Below are 19179 nucleotides of genomic sequence, written 5' to 3'. Positions count from 1 at the left end.
AAAATTATGGCAAACTTTGATTGCTCTGAGAAGTTCATCAGTATTGTATTTCAGTTTCATAATGGCATGCTTGCCAGGTTTTGGATACGGGTGATGCCCTCAGTCTTTCCTGGTCACAAATGAGTGATGCAGGGCTGTATGCTTGTTCCCATTCTTTTCAGCATGATGTTTTATGTGATATTCTTGGACACCTTCAATGAGGACAAAAACAGCAACAAAGTTAGCCACTGCACTGATGGTAAATCACTAAGAGGCTACAAGCCAAGACTAAAGTGGAGAGGGAGTTGGTATGCCACTTTTTGTTCACAGATGAGTCTACACTCAATACAGCCTCTGAGGCTGAGATGTGACAAAGTATGCATCAATTTTCTGTTGCTTATGCTAATTTTGGCCTAATAATTAGCACCAAGAAGACAGAGGTTCTCCACCAGCCAGCACTACACCATCCATACACGGAACCATTGGTTACAGCAAATGGGGAGATTTTGAATGCTATGGATAAGTTCACTTACCTTGTCAGCAGACTTTCTAGGGATGTTCACATAGAGAGTGAGGTTGATGCATGCACTGCCAGAGCTGGCTCTGTGTTTGGGAGGCTCTGAAGGAAAGTGTGGGAAGAAAAGGTTTTAGACTGCCTGCCAAACTGAAGGTCTGCAGAGCCACTGTACTAAGTTCATTGTTGCATGCCTGTGAAACCTGGACAGCATGCTATCATCATGCCAGGAAACTAAATTGTTTCCATTTGAATTGTCTTATGAAGATTCTGAAGATCTCCTGGCAGAGTCCTTTCCTCAAGCTGAACTGCCAAGCATTCATACTCTACCACAGAGTGCAACTCTGATGGTTTGGCTGCGTTCTTGGAATGCCAAAAGTAAGTTTGACTAAATGACTATTTTACAGAGAACTCATGTAAGTCAAGTGCTCACTGGAGGTCAGAAGAAGTGATACAAGGACACTCTCAATGTCCCTCTGAAGAACTTTGGAATGGATTGTGAGGCATGAGAGACACGGCCAAAGGACTGCCTAGCATGGTGTGTCCACATGAAAGAAAGGTGCTGTACTCTATGAGCAAAGCAGAAATCGCAGTACCTCAAAAGAAATGTGAGGTGTGCAAATTTAGACACCTCTACTCCAAATTATCATGTGAACTATTTGTGTCTGACCTGTGGTAGAGCCTTTTGAACTTGTATTGGTCTGATCAGCCACAGTGAGACACACTGTACCTTGACCCTGACATGATATCATTTTGGTCCTCTTTGAGAACAAAGGACAACAACCAACCAACCAACCAACCACTTATACAAAATGAAACATACCTTACCCTCAAGGAGTTTACATTCTATGGGTGTGGGAAGGATACAAGAGGCAAACATGACATACATACATATATGCATACATATATGTGTATATACATATTTATTTATACACAAAATAAATACAAGTTAATGGGAGTAATAGAAAGCACTAGCAGTAGAGGTATTGGAAATGCTCACCCATGAAAAGGTGTCATTTTAATCTAAGTTTTGAAAAAAATCTGGGATTCTAGGAGGCAGAGGTAAGGAGGGAGTACATTTCAGGCATGGGGACAGCAGATTAAAAGGCACATACAGAGGCATGAAAGGAAAGCAAGAAGGCTAAAAAGATCTGATTGTTTCAAGTCCACTTGATCAAGGATTCATTTGATTGTCACAATCAGAACTACTCAGACTTTTCCTAGATGACCTTTCATATAAACGATAAGACTTGTTCATTAAGTAGATCAACTGAGAGACACATCTGAAGATTTCTGAACTAGATAGAAAAAAATGACAAAAATGAAGGCTGAAGATAATTCTAAATCTTTTAAAATCAAATACTATCAGAACTCAAGAAGTTTCCTTTTCTATTAAAAATTCTTGTAAAATGTAATACCATATATACATACATATATGTCAGTATGTGTACATGTATATATTTATATAAAACCTTACAGAAAATAAAAGTAAAAATAGTTTCTTCTATTTAATTCATTACTTTAAAAAGTATGTCTAGAAGAAATATATCTAAAGATAAACATATGCAGAATGAAAATGAGAAGTATTAGCAAAATTATCTATATATCAGGTGATTCCAAAAACGTTGGAGTTAAAATCATGTTATCAGGCAAAGCAAGAATAAAAATTCATGTTAATAGAGGAATACTGGGAACTTAAGTTAAGCACCACCACCACCACCCCAGTGCATGTTTTCATCTTTTCACACCTAGACTACTGCAATAACCTGATTGGCCTTTCTGCCTCAAGTTTTTCCCTACTCCAGTCTGCCATTCAGCTGTCAAATTGAACTTTCTTCTGCACAGGTCTAACTAGGTCACCACCACCCTCCTATTGTGATTCCATTAACTCCAATGACTCCATATTGCCTTTAGGATCAAATATAAAATCCTCTTTTTGATTTTTAAAGCCTTTTGCAACTGAGTCCCTTTCTGTCTTCCCAGTCTTCTTACACCTTACTCCTCTCTACGTATTCTGAAATTCAGTGATGGATTTTCACAACATAACACTTGTGGGAGGGCACAAGACACTCTATCTCCTGACTCTGCATTTTCAGAATGTCCTCCATGCCTGGAATTCTCTCTTTCTTCAGCTCCAACTCTGGGCTCCCCTGACCTTCTTCGAGATTCTATAAGAATAATTTCCTGATCCTCCTTAATGTTAATGCCTTCCTGCTGTTAGTTATCTACAATTTAACTTGCATATAGCTTATTTGTACATCATCATTTTCATGTTGTCTCCTAGTACTACAGTACCTCATATATAGAAGACACTTTATAAATGCTTGTTGATTGACTTTTTGCTCACCATAAAATAGTATTACTACTAATAATACAATGGCAGCAATGTGATTGGATATCCATTATTTTTGAAAATGTTGGTTTAACATTTTGTGATACAGTAATTTGAAAACTGAGTTCTAACTTCTGTTTATTTTGATATTTTGTTTTCATCGTTGTTATAGCTAAAAAAAAGTACCTCAAAAAGATATGTAGAGCCAAGTAGAAGTAGTATGTGGCTGGCTCTACTTACTTAATCATGATAATCATTTTTAATCCCAATCACCAATTATGCAAAGGTTTTTGTTGAAATCCAACTAGTTACATTTCCATCTTTGCTGATGTCAATTGTTCTTGAAAACTAATCAGAAGGTGTTGCATTTTTTTGATTTGTATAAATGGGTTCAAACTCACTGAAACCCTTTATGTGAAAGATTTTTAATGATCTGGAAAACTCTTCTAATTTTTTTTAAAGTGTGAGGATGTTTTTTATAGGTGACACATTTGTATCATTTTCAATTACTCAGAGAGAAAATTAGAACGTAGGAGGAGAGGATGGTCAATGGTGTCACATGCTGCAGAGAGGTTAAGAAGGAAGAGTACCGAGAAAAGGATATGAGATTTGACAATGAAGAGATACTTGGTAACTTTGAAAAGGGCAATTTCATTTGTGAGAGGAATGAAGGGTAAGGAGGCACTTAAGAACCTGAGAGACTAAAAAATACTATCTGTATCCAGAGAAAGAACTGATAAATAGAAGTATGTATAGAATATATATATGTATACATATATACATAATATATGTATATACATACACACATTATACACACATAAACATACATATCTGTTTGTGTTTATTGGTAGCCATCTCTAGGGCGGAAGTGGGGGGGACAAGGGAAGAAAAAAAGGAAAAAAAATTACATGATAATTTTGTTGTATAGTTGAACAGAATAGTAGATTTGCAGTTTCATGTGCAATCATTTTTTATTGTGCTATGATAGGAAAATGCTTGTTTTATTTCATAAATTTTAAATAAAATAAATTTTAAAAAGAGAACCTGGGAGAGTAAAAAGTATGTTGTTACCTCTAGTGGGAATAGGAAAGTTTGGAAGAGTTTGAGTTTGGAATGGGTTTGAGCGGAAAGATAATATAATCCGAGATATAAATTGAAATCCATGTCTGCTCATCCTGTGTTAATTACTTGTTCCCATGGTGGGTAAAAATCAGTGGCTCTTATTCATCCATGCAAGCTATAAAGTGATCTATGTATGAAGACAAGGTGTTGGTATATTATGGGTGATAGGAGAAGACTGTCTTTTCTTGTATAGCTGCTACAGGTGGCTTAATATATAAGTTGCTATTCTAAAACATTTTTTTTCTGTCAAACTCCTGAGAAAACTGGAGAGCAATTTGGCCAAAAAAAAAAAAAAGTCAGTAACTTACATGGTATGCCACAACCTAATTGGCTGTTCTACATAAAGATCCCATTTTTTAAAATAGGAGGATGTTGGATGGGTATATTGTTTACAATTCTGACTAATGGAGGAATTCTAATAAACCAAGAGATGGAGGAGATCACAAAAATAAAATATGTAGTTTTTATTATGTGATATGAAAGAGTTTTAGGTAAACAAACTGAACTGAGTTATGATAAGAGGGGAAATTGTCAATTAAGAAAAAATCTTAGCATCTAATACTTTGGCAAATATTCTGATTACTCTCTCTCTCTCTCTCTCTCAATCTCTCATTCTCTCCCTCTCTCATTCTCATTAGTATAAATTACACAAATCCAAGATACATTCCCATCAATATAAATGAGTTGATAGTAAGATTTTTTCTGGTAGCAGAAAATTAGAAAAAAATTATTCATCCATTGAGAAATTGCTACATATGTTGTGTTACATGAATTTAATAGAGTATTATTGTACTGTAGGAAATAGTACATGAAAAATTGCAGAAGCTAACACAGACTGATACACATTGAAGCAAACAGAATTAGGAAAACTAATACTTCAGCCATGAAAATGGAAAGGTCCAAAACATCAAACTGAATAATAGATAATTATAATAATGAAGTTGACCTTGGAGAAAAGCTGATATACCTCTCTTTTCATCAGAGAGGTGGTTATCATGGGTGTTGAATATTACGTACTTTTCAGAAGTGATCAATAGGATTAGTTTGCTTAATTGGTTTTTTTTTCTTCTCTTTCTTTTAAAATCTTTGTTATAATTTTACTTTAATCCAGCATACAAATATCATTTGCTTAGTTCAGGGGAAAAAGACCCAGCACCCTGAATTACAGACCTCTTAACACCGCAGTGGGGATCACAGGACACCCCAAGGCAAGATCCGGGAGTAAGCCCGGGCAGCTGCCCATTGCTTCCCTTCACTTGATCTTAGGAAGATCCATGTGATTTGCCCATTCTCACCCAAAGAACTCAGGACCAGAGTGGGCAGAGGAAGGCATTTTATTACGCTCCTTGAGAGAACAGGTATAGTGCTCACTGGAACACTCACACTGATACAGCTGCAGGAGCAGGGGTAACCATTCCCTCCACTCCTGTTAGAGTTATGGTTAGTTTACAATCTTTATTTTTTACATAGTTTTCTTAGGTTATACAGTTTATACAGGTAGGATAATAAGGATACAGAAGCAAAAGTGAAGTTAATTAGATTTTCTTTGTCTTAGTTTAGGATTAAACTATATTCTTTTACTTCCCCTACTTTCCCTCTTTAACATATGCAAATTATGCAAATCAGTAGGCCTGGATTCTTGACCAAGACCAGACCCCACATAAGTTTGAACTGGTTCAAATGGGTTTGGCCTCTCTAATTCCCCAGACTGCCTTCTCAAAAAGCATGCACACGGGTAAAAGCCTCTGACCTCTCACCTGACCGACCTTGAGGCCTGGTTTGTGCTAAAGCTGGGGTGGGGGAGGGGGGGGGGAAGTACACCTTTAGTTCTGTGGAAACAAAACTCCTCCTCCCATTTCTTACACATATTTTCTCTGTCATTAAATTGTGAACTCCTTGAGGGCAGGGACTGTCTTTTGCCTCTATTGTATCCTTATTGCTTAAGTACAGTGTCTGGCACATAGGAGGCACTTAATAAATGTTTACAAATTAATATTAGAAAAATTCTGAAACATAGAATGTGCTTAATAAATGTTTATTGGTTGATTTTGAGAAAATGCTAACACTTTTTTTATGGCCTCCCAGAAAAAATATCACCTTCTTTTGTTTGGTTCACTCACTTAGTAAGTATGTACGGTACTAGCTTAGGGGATGTCTAATCCAAGGATGTGAAGACTTCCCCTGGTGGAATAGGTAGATGAGAGCAATTTGTTGCAATTGCCCTGAAGACAGTTGAAGCATGCACTGTGTAGTGCTTAGAGCTTGGTCAGACATCAAAGAGGCTGGGCCATTCATTGCGCCCTAGGCTATCAACAGTCATGCTGACTTTTGGCTAGCCATTGGGTTTCAATGACTTGGTAAGACACAGTGAGGCTGATGAATTAGTGCAACTCTGCCTCACTTAAATCCAATTCATGAACAGGTCAAGACACCAGCCCTTGATGTCATTGGTCTTCTTTGAAAAGTATGAACAACAACAACAAACAAGAGCAAAATGGTTTGACTCTAAATAGTTTGGTTATGCAGAGAAAAAACAGGTGGATTACTAAAGCCTATTTTCTTTAGACTGATGTTGAGTTGGAGGCAACCTCTATTTATCTAGCTATCTAGATATACATAAAGGACAGCTAGGTGGTGAAGTGGATAGAGTGCTGGCTGTTGAGTCAGGAAGACTCATTCTCCTGAGCTCAAATCTGGCCTCAGACATTTACTAACTGTGTGACCCTGGGCAAGTTACTTAGCCTTGTTTGCCTCAGTTCCTCATCCATAAAATGAACCAGAGAAGGAAATGACAGATCACTCCAGTATCTTTGCCCAGAAAACCCCAAATGGAGGCATGAAGAGTCAGACATGACAGAACAACCAATCAACAACAGATATACATATAATATCTATCTATCTATCTATCTATCTAATAAAATGCAGGTAAACAATTAATTTGGCCAAAAATTGAAAAGAGGCAGAAAAGCAGAATGGATTATATTTGGGAAATCGCAAAATTCTTTTGATGACTTTAAACTTTTCCCCAAAACAAAGCACCATTTTTCATAGCACTCTTTTTCCAGTATGGCTTTGAGTCATGGAACACTGTAGTCTATGAAGAAGTGAAATCAGTGATCCATGAAAAGCAATGGAAAAGGATATGGTGGCATGAGCGGGCGTCAACAATTTGCAACCAGGGGATTTTGAAAGAAAAATGGCATAAGAATGCCATTAAAAATATGCAACTGGAAAAAAAAAAAACATGAGGCGGTCAGGTTGCAAGATCAGTAGGTAGTTGGAATATTCCACTGGTGTCCTCAAAACACCAGGAAATCTCAAGGAAGTCATTGCCTTGTCCCCTGTGCTCTCTATCTCTGTACAAAAGTATTATGGAATGGACAGGCATGGATGGCTTGGGATTTGCAGAGGTGGGAATATCTGCATCAATGAGATCAATACATTTTGAGTATCTGAGGAAAGGCTACATTTGACTCTTCCAATTTCACTATACAGTTAATTTTCCAGATTGTTTCTTTTATCATCTAATGCTTTTTTGATTGCTTCCTGACTATATCAGGCAACACTGTTTTGAATTTGTGGTTGGGAATTTTCCTTTATGTTTTGTTCTGTTTTGCTTAAATTGATTGTGCATTCACCCAGTTTAATTGCTTATATACTTCCCTGGGAGATTATATCGTTGAAATTTCCTATTTGGGCATTGAGATTTTTTTAATTGTTGTGTCTGAATGTGATTCTTTAGCCGGTATTGATGGATTTTATTGGCTGCAGCATTAATCATTATCTACTCTGTGAGTGTGGTCACTTGATGGCCTCTTTTTCTATCTTCTTTACATTTCTTAGACTGGAGAATTGCCTCTCCAAGTGGAACTGGGATTTTATATCATTCATATATTCAGTTCATTCAACTAACCAGATAACTCAGTCAGCTATGTATTAAAAATCTAACCTGGACAAAGCACTGAGACACAATGCTCTCTCTGCTTTCATGGAGCTCACAGTATTGGGAATGGGGGATGGAAGAGAGGAGAGAGATAGCTAATATTAATAACTAGAATTTTTATATCTCTTTAAGATATACAAGGTACTTTATATATGATATTTCATTTGATTGTCATAGAAACCCTGTGAGGTAGGTATAATTATTATTCTCAGTAGAAATGAGAAAACTGAGGTTGACAGAGTTTAAATGTCCTTAGTTCTACAGCTAGTAGGCATGGGTCTTCCTGACTCCAAGTCTAACACTCTATCAACTGTGCCTCTTAGCTGCCCAAACTATTTACTAAAGCACTGAAAAAGTTGGAAAATTGGTGCCTATACATATATAATAAGCATATGACATATATAATAACAAATGTAACATGAATATATAACCAGAATGGAAAATATAAAATAAGTATATTAAAGATGGTGGTGGTGCTTTAATGTCTGAAGCAGCATAGTCTAGTAGAAAGGGCACTAGTTATTTAGTGAGAGTAAATAGGGTCAGCTACTGCTTTCTACCTGGGGAATTCACTTAGACATCCTGGACATCAGTTTCCTAATTTGTAAAATGGGGTATTGAATTGAATGGTTTTTGAGGTCCATTCTTGCTCTTGTTCTGTGCCTCTGTGAGGCTAAGGCTGAGTTAAGTCCAGATATCAATAATTGTACTGATTTACTCTTCTGTTGTTTCTATAGTTTTGTTATTGATTCTGTTCTGTTGTTATTTTGCTAGTAAATTTCTTGTTTTTTTAAATAAATATATTCATATTTCTTGAGATAGCCATTTTAACTTTTGTTATTCTTGTCATAGCAACAAGTCTTTGTATAAAACACGACTTTAATATTATTAATTATTCTGTTGTGAGAGAGATAGGTAAAGAGAGACAGAGACAGAGAGACAGAGAGGGAGAGAGACAGAGAGAGAGACAGAGAGAGAAATAAAAAATTTGCTAGCTTTAATGTGATCCAACTGAATGAACAGATGTGTTTTATGCAGCAAAGCCCCATCCATGTTGTTTCTATTGTTTGGGTTGTTTGGAGAAAGAACCTAGTCCTGCTGGATGGTGGATTAGGAGACTTGCCAATTGCATTTAGGGAATGAAATCTTTTTATGCACATTTTGTTCCTCTGTCTCACTGCCCTGGCTTTATGGGTGAAAGAGGTTTTTAGTAAAGATGATTAAACTTGTCTGGGCTTTGAAGCTTTGTTATTTTTTAAAGTGCTTCCATTTTTTCCCTTTCTCATTTTGGAAGGGGTTAAGACATCCTTGCCATTATATTTCAAAATGCATGAGACCCATTAAAATTCCATCTGGTCTTCAAAATGTCCACACAGGCGCTTCCTAATTTTGCCATGACTACCTCCTCTCTGTCTTGTCCCTTGTCACCTTCTTCTATTGCTCCCCTTGTCTCATGACCAAGAGAACATAAGCATCTGCCTGCAGAAAATTGACTCTCAGTCTTCCTATGAACCCAAGAGATAGAAGTCTTTCTTCCATATTGAGCAGACAGAAACTGAATGAAGCTGGTCAATAACATTTATTGAGTACCTCCAGCAAAACTAGCACAGTACTAGTCACTGTGAGGGGACCAAAACAAACAGTAAAGGACATTGAGATGCTTTTGATTTAGTTTGGGAGGTAGAATACACTGCTGTGAAAGATATTTTAAGACTTTAAAGAACAAATGATCTAGTATGAATTAACATGACTGAATCAGCACTGATTAAGGACCAAGTTAAACACAGTACTCAGGATTCCAGTAATTAGGGCAAAGGGAAGTGATTTGACAATTTCTAAGGATCTCACATCCAGTAATCTTAATGGGCATAGAAAAAAAAAGTAATCGAAACGCTTTACTAGTTACCTCGGTGGAGGCAGAAGGAAAGAAAGGGAATCAATCCTGTACTTTACTTGAACAAGAAAACCTTAAAGTTGGTTTTTTTTTTTTTTTTTGCACTGGACATGAAAAGAATGTTTCCCTAATATTGAGCAAATGTTTTAAGAAGGAATTTAATACAGGAGAGCGCACAGTCTCTTAATATAGGGACCATGTCTGCCTAATATGCTTAATGAGCAAGTATATATTATTATGTTGAGCTGAATTTTCTAGGCAGACTTCTGGACTGGTTGCCTTAAGGGTCACATCCCACCAAGTTTCCATTCTAGTTAGCTTCCTAAGGAGTCGATGTTTAGGGCAAAACAATACTTTAGAGCCCATAAGTGAATCAAGACTTTCCCAGGTCCCTTGGTTCAAATTACAGCCCTTACCCTCCTTGCCTCCACAGAGTGGGGGGTGGGGTGGGAACCGAGAAGTTTTTGAACCATTTTAACAGTGTGGTCAAGGAAATAAAATCACACATTTAAGTTTTTTTTGAAAATTTTGCAAAATGAATTTCCTTCTTCCTTTTAAAATTTTTATTTCCTTTCTGTGGAATAGATCTGCAACTGTTACTACACGGGGAAAGTAAAGCGGGTAGTTAATACAGTTACCTATACATTTTCAGGCAAAAGCTCTATCATTGAACAGTTTTTTTTTCTTTCTGGGTAAGGGGAGGGGTGAGGTGGAATTATCTATACTAGCTGATTAAATTATCCAGATAGTTGCTTAGCTTTCCACCTTGTTCTGAGTATAGCATCGAAGATTCATTTTCTGTTTCTTAAATTCATACTTGATTACTCAGAGTGCTTGCTGGTAAAATGGTAATTTAACTGAAAATGTATGGTATTGATCCATCTCTATCATCAAAAGCCAAGTTCAATAACTACCTGATAATAGTTTCTTTGGACCTTCTTCTTTTCACTTCCAAAATGACTTTGGGAACTAACCCATTTCTTATTTTCCTACTTTAAGAAATATTAGAATATTGCTATATTTATCTCATGAATCTTTTAAATCTTGAATAGGGAAACTTAAAAGTATATTATTAAACAGTAGACTGCTTTGTTTCCCTTATGCAATTTCTATGCAATTGGAAATGCAGTATTCTTTTTTTTCCTGAAAAACTGAATAATCAATAAGTAATTATCTGAACTAGCCATTAAGTTTATTGGGTCAAGTTGCTAGTAAGTACTTTGTATTTTTTTTTTAATAAACCCACCAAAAAAAAACTTAGCAGGAACAGAATCAGCACAAACCCCTAAATTGTTAGGGTTAAATTCTAGTATCACTAATGAGTAAATAATATGTTGAATGCTATTGAAACAGAGATGAAATTGGGGCAGAGGATTCTAAGAGATTTGCCCATTTTCTCCTTGTAAATGACTACAAGAGCTAGGATTAAGAAACTCACATTGCCTTGAGATTACATCCTATTGTTTATTAAGCCATATTTTTTCATGTGTCTGAAATGAAGGGTGTTGGATTTTGATTATTTAACATTCTGTGGACTACGCAGAAGATTACAAGGTGGGTAGTCATATCTTTGAGTCCTGTGTTAGACTTCCCATTGAACAAATTAAAACTGCTTAGCTTAGTCTCTCTTCTGAGCTCCAGTCCTGTATCTATTATTTATTGCCAATAAGATGTTTCTGTTTGGATGTCCCATTGGCAACTATCTCACCATGTACAAAAATAAACTCATTATTTATCTTCCTAAACTTTACTCTCCCTCTGACTTTATTCTTTCTGGCTATGGCAACAACATCCCCGCCCTGCCCCTCCTGCCCAGTTCATAACATTAGGTTTATCTTCACCTCTTCCATCTCCCTTCAGGTGTCCTATCCAACCAGATATTACTTCTAGCAAGTTTCACCTTGGTAGCATCTCTCTTGTCTGTTACCCTCTTCTCTACTCCCATCATTGTCATTGTAAATAGTGCTTTATTATTACCCGTCTAGACAATTTCTGTTGGTCCCTTACAGATCCTTCCACCTTCATTCTCCGCTCTTTCCAATTCATTTTGCTGCTGAAACAGGTTTTTTTTTTTTTAATGTACAGATCTAGTTATATTTCTCTTCTGTTCATGAATATAAGTGGTCCCCTAGTGCTTCCCAAGTAGTGTTTATAATCTTTCTGACATTCAGGCCCCTCCACAACTTAGTTCCACCTCAGCTTTGCGTCCATATGTCATGTCATTTTGTTCTATGCATTTTATATTGTGGTAACACTGGAGAACTACCTGCCTCTCTCAGTGTACCTTACAACACCACTCACTTCTCCATATTTTTCTGCAGGGTGTATTCCTCATGGTTAGAATGTTCTCTCCATCCTCTTTGGCTGTTGAATTTTTATCCTAACTAAACCAGAAGGGATACAGCTTCTGTAATCTCTTTTAATAAGCCATTTCACTGGTTTTTTTTTTCTCCTTATAAACAAGATTTTCATTATTCTATCCAATTCAAATGTTGCCTTCTCCTGAAAGTCTTCCCTTATCACCTCAGTTGGTATCAGCCTTCCCACCCTTGCCCCCTAGCACTCTTAAAGTACTTTGTTTTGTAACTCTTTCACGAATTTGCAATGCATAGTCCATGCGTTAACTGGGCACTGACCAATGGCAGCATAGTATAGTAAATATATGTTGACTTTGAATCAATGAAGAAAAACCCAAGTTCAAGCTTCATGTTTCATAATTGCCAGCTACATAAACCAGTGCAAGTCATTAATGTCTCAGAGCCTCGGGTTCTTTCCATAGTACTTTTACTCAGTTTCGTTATGAGATCTAATTAGATGATATATTTAAAACATCTTGAAATTTGTAAAGTGTTGCATAAATATCAGTTATTATTATTAAAATTTTGAGACATCTTTCACAAAATCTCTTTAGCTCATACCTCTAACCAGGTAGACCCCAAGAACACCAAAAATTAGCTTGTGTCTCCAAAAATAAAAGTTCATTATAAGCACTAAATCTTTGGCCAGCCTCACTCTTCTGGGGTCTACTCTTCCCTCAGCTGCCAGTAATGATTGTCTATCCCTTGACTGACCCCTGGAGCTAGTTGACTCATAGTCCTCAACCCACATCTAAGGGGATATTACAGGAAATTTTAATTTTTCTTCCTAATTTTCTTTCAGTTTTACTGATAGAAGCCTGCTTTCTCTTATGATAATATTAACCTCCATATTTCTAGACTCTTTTTTCACTCTATGACCAACAAATTTCTTTATTCCCTAGGCTACTCCTGGATTTGGTTGAATTCATGGACTCCCACTCATTAGGGAGTGAGAAGGTTTAATCAGTTTAAACACTGGCATAGGGGAGACTCATAGACCTCTGTAGATGGACCTCTTTTCAATCTGGGCTCTACCCTTCTCAGTATCTGCCACTTTTCCTCTCTCCTAAGGTCTATGTTTGGTTTATTTTATGGGTTAAGACTCATTCAAGTGACAGGATATTGCTGAGACACTGAGGTAGTCTTAAGACCCCAAACTGATGCTTACTTCTATCATAGCCATGAGAACAAGTAGCTCTGACTCCAATCTGATAGTCTAGCCTGTGTTAGAGGAGTGCTGAAGATTCTAGGAATGAAAGGACTTGAAATGGTCTTCTGTTACTTTTTCTATAAACATTATTGTGAATTTTTCCTTTTCCTGGTGCTTCTGTTTATATTGCATTGTTAAGTATCTTTATTGTTGATCTGAGTTACTAAGGGAATGATTGAGACTAGGCTGCTTCTCACTATACTATTTTGAATTCCTCTTCCAACCCCCTGTTGAATGAATAAATATTCAGAGAAAATAATGATTATTATTAAATCATAGAGCTAAAAAAAATTCAATGGAGCAAAACCATCCAAATTAGGAAGAATACAGCTTCTGTAATCTCTCTGCATATTCTATATAAGTGGTTCATTTCCTTCTTATAAACAAGTTCTTTTTTTACTCTAATGAAATTCTCTGTTCTTATAATTTAAAACTGCCTTTTCTGTTTTCTTAGTGACTTTTTATTTATTAGAAGACAGTTGTTTTTTTCTATGTCCTTTTTCCAGGTCAGTTTCTTTTTCAGTAGATATCTTACATTTTCTTTTATTTTTTTTCAGTATTAAAAATGTTCTAGTATTTCTTGTTGTCTCATAGAACCACTGATTTCTGTTTGATACCTCCTAATTTTCAGGGAATCTGTTACTTGAGTAAGGTTTTGTGTCACCTGTACTAAGCTGTTTATTTTCCTTCTAAGTTTTTCCTCAAGAACCCTTATTTCTTTTCCAATTCTTTCTTCTAGTGCTCTCATTTAATTTATAATATTTTAAAATTCTTTATTTCTTCCAAGAATTCTAGTTAATTTTGTACCCATGGTTAATGTTCAAGTCTTTGTTTGTATCTTAATTCTCCAAACTTACTTCACCCTACCTTGGTGCCCACCCCAGAAATTCATTCTGCCTTTGGCCTTCTTACTGTGGAAGTTCACTCTGCCCATTTGGCTCCTTCCCTTTATTGGTTCATTTTTTTCTAGAATCTCCATTTTAAGGAAAGTGCTCAGGTCTCTGGACTTTCTTCACCATGCCCATAAGGGTATCTTTCCCCTTCCCACTCTGTTCCCCCCAAACCCCTGATTTTATCTCCTTTTTATGTGTTCCCTTTCTCCATTAGATTGTAACCTCCTTGAGGACAAAAGCTGACTTTCTTTGTGTTTGTATTTGTACTTACAACACTAAATACATTGCCTGGCATACCATAAGTACTTAAAATGCATTTGATTTGGTTAAATGTTATTTTTTTCAGGGTTTTTTTATTGGGTATACCCAGATGAATAACATACATGTATATAAATATATGTATGTAGGTACAGGTACTCATACATACATATACATACACAAATATGTGTGTGTATATACACACACATGTACTGGTGTAATCCAACTAATTTTCTTGAATTAAGCCATTTATGTCAGGACCAGGCTCTGAACACTTCTTAAAGGAATAGTAGGGTCAATGTTTGGTCTCAATCTGTATAATGTGGTCTCCTGCTTTTAGTTCCTCTAGGCATTGAGTACTGTGTTCTTCAAGGATCTTGGTCCAATGAGCTGCCAACTTTCAGTGTCATAAGTAGTCTAATCTTGAACTGATGACTTTCCTCTTGATCTGAGCTTTAGAGACTCCCATCCTTTGTTGGGGGTTTGTTTGATATAGCTTTAGATTGACCCCCATCAAAGCTCTAGTAGACAGCCACTGGCCATTGTTCCTGCCAGCATGTTGGAAAGCTCCACAGATCAGAGCAACAATATATTAGGCTTTCACTTATATTCATTTTCCCTGCCTCAGGTACATAACTGCATAGAATAGATTCCTATTCTAGAAGCTTCCTGTATGGCCCTTCCTGGCTAGATCTCTCTTCCCAGTGCATCCAGACCCCTGGTTGTACCAACTTGGGCTGGAAAAAGTACCCATTATTGTTTCTACCTGGATTTCTCCATCACCTCTTTATCTGGTGTTCTTCCTTGATCTTTGCAAGGGTAATGGTTGAGAAAGCTGGTCTGTAACTGCTTCTTCTCAATCCACCATCTTTACTAGTCTCTAGAAGGTACTTTTAAAGATACTTCTTTGGCTATTTGTCTCCAGGCTTAATTACCTTTACTCATTTCACTTTTCCTCATAAAACATATATATGTATATATATATATGTGTATATATATATATATACATACACACATACATGCATATATACATATACATATATACATACACACACATATATACAACATTTGCTTGTGTTGGCCTTTTCATTCATTCAGTCAACAAACATTTATTGAATACCTACTGCGTGCCAGGTACCATTATATCCATTGGATATGTAAAAACAGAAAGAGAAAGTCCTAATGCAAAGGTAAACTCCTTTGTATTGGGAGAAGACAATACATAAAAAGAAGCTAAAAACTCGTGTGGAGAGGAAGAAAAGGTACCTGGTGTAGGGGCCATGATATGGAGTGCACAATCTTTTTTTTTTAAATTTTCTATAAAAATAGAAGAACTTGTCATAGATATGACAAGTCCCCTAAGAGTTTCACTTAATACCAGATACAGAGGAAAAGTATTTTATTATTTTTGTGTATCATACTTACTTGACTATATTTGAAGAGAAGGAAGAATTTGTGAGGTTTTCTAACAGAGGAAGGAAGAGAAGTTGAAATTTCAGTTCCAAAATCAGTCTTTTTAGAAATTATTCCAGTATCAGTGAACATCATCATGAAATATTTCAGGCAGCATTTTAATAATTTTAATAAGTATCTGTGTCAGAATTTGCCCAGCCCACTCATTAAAGAATCCCCAGGCCAGGCTTCTTTCATCCTAATTTATCCTAATCAGCATAGTAATAGAGTCTTACTATCAAACACAGTATGGTTAACTGTAAGAAAATGATGGCTATCTTTCTTATGTACTATGTTATGGGAGGAACTTAGAAATGCCACTGAGTAAACTGAAATTTATATCTGTAAGGAATTATGGAATTTTCCCATGATTCCCCAAACAGCTTTTGGCTAATATAACTAACTTCCATGAAAGAATGGATAGACAGCCAGCCTTAGGATGAGAGAGTCTTGGCTTCAAGTTCTGTACCTGACATGTATTGGTTGTGTGATCCACCGAAAATCACTTAAATTTCAGTACCCTAGATTACCCTCAAGACTAAGCTGAAGAAGAGTTGGTAGTCTTTATTACTGTTGAGAGTTTTTTCATGAGTATTTCCTTATACCAATGGACCAAACATTAACAATAACTTACATACAAATCCCTCTAAATTCTATACTTCTAGAAGTGAATTCAAATTGAGTATAATTTGAAGGTATGTATTTTGTTTCAAATAAAATGATACAGTAATAGACCATATCAAGTTCTATGTGCTGTTTCCTTGAATTACATATTATCATTATTTATGATAAGGGAACACTCTGGGTCAGTTCCTTCTGGCATAGAGTATCTTATTTCACAGAAACTTAGAATTTTGAAACTGGAAGGGACCTTAGGGATCATCTAATCCAATTTCCTTATTTTGTAGATGAGGAAACTAAGTCACAGAGATTTGGAATGATTTGTCCCAAGTCAGGGGCAAGTTGGTGGCAGAGCTGAGCCTAGAACTCAACTCTCCTGACTCCTAGGGTCTATCCTTTCCATTCAATTTTGATCAGAATATACCGCTAACATCACTATAATGAGTACATTCTTCACAAGCACCTAATGTAGTGCATACTCTCTTTAGGAAAAGGTAGGTTGTACTTAAGTGTTACAAGGGGTCCATTACTCGGAGTCTTTTATACTTTTACACTTAATTCAGTTATTGCAACTGATTGATGAGGTGTTTTTGATGAACATGGATGGCTATTTGGAAATATTGGGAATTTTCAGAGGTGGGGGGATGTAGTGGAGTAACCACTAGATTTGGAACCAGTAGAGACCAAGGTTCCCTTAGAATATTACTTTTACTTATTTATTTTATTTTTGAAGGGGGAAAGGCAAGAGAGTTGGGGTTAAGTTACTTGCCCAAGGTCACACAGCTAGTAAGTGTCAAGTGTCTGAAGCCAAATTTGAACTCAGGTCCTCCTAACTCCAGGGCCAGTGCTCTACTCACTGCGCCACCTAGCTGCCCCTATCCTTAGAATGTTTCTTAAACTTTCTGAGGTTCAATTCGCACACCGACAAAATGGGAGCTGTACAGTAGTAGCATTTGTCTCACATAGTTGTAGTCAGGATCAAATGATAATGCATGTAAGGGGCTATAAAACATAAGAGGGCAATTTAAATTTTAGTTATTATGAACATCTATATGATGTTATATATATACTAAAGTAGTGAATCTATCCTATCTAGGAATTGAAGAAAAAGTAGCACAAGGAATGAGGAGTGGTGTTGCTCAGATTTACTTTACATTTATCTGGGAACTATAGGCATATATATATATATATATATATATATATATATACACACATATACATATATGTGTGTGTGTGTGTGTGTGTATGTGTATGTGTATATATGTATATATATGTGTATATATATAAAATCTATGAATAGCTTCCTAATTTTTTTTCTGCCCCTAGATGAACCGGATACATAATTTCAGGAAGTTTAAAGGATAGGTCCTAAAATTATTTACATCTTTATTTTAAACAAACAAATGCTTTGAGCAAGTCACATAATCTATAACAAAATAAAGGTATGTTATCTAAAATCAAATTTTTTCAAAGTGTTTTTTCTTCATTGGCCTTGCAACAGACAATGCATTTTTTTCATTTTATTTTCTTGTGCTTGTTATAAATGCTTATTGGTAGATGGTAGGTGAATTCCACCCATCAGCTGATAAATTTTTGGTGGAAAATAAGTTTCAAGTTTAGATTTTTGCTCTTATTGGGTATATATAAACTTGCATTGATTTAACCTATTCCTGAAATGCAATCACTAGCCAGACTAGATCCATACTTATCTTCCCAATTTGCCAAAGTTAATTTTAATGGTTGAATTGGAATGAGAAGCACTGTGATGCTACAAAGACAATCCTAGACTTGGATTCAGAAGAAACCTAGCTTTAAATCTCCCTTCTATCACTTCATAGTTGTGTCATCTTGGACAAATAATTTTACTACAGACTTCAGTTTCCACATCTGTAAAATGGGGATAATTGTATCTGAACATATAATACCTCACAAAGTTATTGTGAGGCCTAAATATGATAATGTATAGGAATTGCTTTGAAAATTGTTATTAATAATTGTTATTAATTCTGGGATGTGAAAGTGATAATTTGATTGCCATGGGGCAATCAGGAGACCTTCATTGACCCAGGTGGGGTACATTTACTATCTTGAACTAGGTTGACTTGCTTTCATAGAATTATAAATTCAGAGAGCTTATGAAGAAGAAGGACCTTAGAAGACATCCTCTATAATTACTCCATTTTACTAGCTGAAAGAATTGATAGTCAGAGTTGTCCAAAGTGACAAAGTTAATCAGTGAGAAAGCCTAGACCAGAACATATTTCCTGAATCCCAGGCTAATGCTATTTCTACTATGCATCATGACACCGGGTGAAGGTGGGATTTTTTGTTTGTTTGTTTGGTTTTTACAATGTTTTTCCATGAATAGATGAAATTTAAAAAATATTGTGTCAGGCATAGTGCTTAATGCTAGGGAGAAAACTAGTAAAAGTCACAGAATCTTTGCTCTCAAGTAGCTTACACTCAAATAGGAGGCGACAACACATAGGGGAGTGATGGCTGGGGAAGGGAGTTTTAGTCTGGTGAATCATAGGCAGGGTTGACCAAAACATAGCAAAGTCAATTGACAAGCCTTTTTCTAAAATGTTACTGTTGATCTGAGTA

This window comes from Trichosurus vulpecula, chromosome 1 (genome assembly GCF_011100635.1).
Source record: "Trichosurus vulpecula isolate mTriVul1 chromosome 1, mTriVul1.pri, whole genome shotgun sequence".
Taxonomy (NCBI): Eukaryota; Metazoa; Chordata; class Mammalia; order Diprotodontia; family Phalangeridae; genus Trichosurus; species Trichosurus vulpecula.
Note: the sequence above shows the minus strand (reverse complement) of the source record.